We start from the raw sequence: 1008 nt of genomic DNA, 5'->3' as shown, positions 1-1008 counted from the left end.
AACTCGGCTTCTTGTTGACGCACTCGGATGTCCTTCTCGATGGTGTCCCAGATGACGTGGAGTTCATCAGGGTTTACCCTAAGGCTCTAAAAACAAAACTCCCGATATCAACCACTGTTCACCCGCACCAATTAATAAAATCTAGTACTTACGGCAGAAGCAGCAAAGGCAAGAGCAGCTGAAAGCAACACGACAAATTTGAACATTTTTGTGTAGTTTTGATTCGATGGCTCAGAAGCTTAGAGAAAAAATGTGAATGAACATATGATGCAGGGTGGCAATATTTATACCCGCATTTTGAGTACCTAAATCAGATAAGGAAGAATAATACTTGGAATGCAATAGTGATGAGTTTAGCTGGAATTTGAAAAATGTGATTCCACGCGTTGCGAATACAAAAACTGAAGTGTTTACGTTTACTCAACTATTATAAACATCGAATTCCAAAGGGATTTTCTTAATTCAGATAATTCTTATTGTTGTTGATTTAGTTTTACTACATTTGTTCAAAGCTGAAGGATTTTTACTTGTTCTCGAATCGGGAACTGCCAAGCTTCTTCCGCTGGCCAAGTTTGATTGCAATTGTCAATTACATCAAAAATTTAAATGCACAGTTTTAAGAAATTACATAAATAAATAAAAACAATGATTGAAAAATTGGTAAGTAAGTTACCGAAACAAATCAAAATGTGACTAAGAAGGATTCATTTCGGTTGCAACTCTATAAATACCGATCAAGTATAAACGGAGTGCAACTGAACAAGTGAATAAAAGCGACGATCGAACGAAAAATGTTTCATTTCCATTTGTTCTTTCTTTGGAGTCTTTTTACTCCGAAACCCATATAAATCACGAAACGCTGAGGACGCTTACATCTTATACATCTCACATAAATGTACAGGTTTCTCTCTGATACAAATGACTTCTTCAATATCGGTTTCGGTCTGGATGTCTCTAGTAAACCATGCATGTAAATATAATTCAGACAATTTTAATCTTCAACTTTTT

The 1008-nt window shown here is 35.5% G+C and overlaps 1 protein-coding gene and 1 non-coding gene across 3 annotated transcripts in view; one reads left to right on the top strand and one right to left on the bottom strand.

Annotated features, from left to right (window-relative positions):
• The window catches only part of LOC109539933 (forkhead box protein F2), a 32841-nt gene that overhangs the window by 21421 nt on the left and 10412 nt on the right, over positions 1-1008 (top strand). The window lies entirely within an intron of this gene.
• Positions 2-506, bottom strand: LOC109539910. Of its 2 annotated transcripts, XR_007282305.1 has the most exons (3): positions 426-440; positions 153-305; positions 2-86 (listed from the first exon to the last, which is right to left on the bottom strand). It is a non-coding gene; the product is annotated as an uncharacterized LOC109539910 (transcript). The 2 variants fall into 2 exon arrangements; XR_007282304.1 differs by having other exon boundaries at positions 153-506.

Source organism: Dendroctonus ponderosae, unplaced genomic scaffold (assembly GCF_020466585.1).
Source record: "Dendroctonus ponderosae isolate FM_Combo_2020 unplaced genomic scaffold, Dpon_F_20191213v2 Dpon_F_20191213_9, whole genome shotgun sequence".
In the NCBI taxonomy this organism is placed as follows: Eukaryota; Metazoa; Arthropoda; class Insecta; order Coleoptera; family Curculionidae; genus Dendroctonus; species Dendroctonus ponderosae.
The sequence above is the reverse complement of the archived record's forward strand: the minus strand, read 5'-3'. Positions and strand labels throughout refer to the sequence as shown.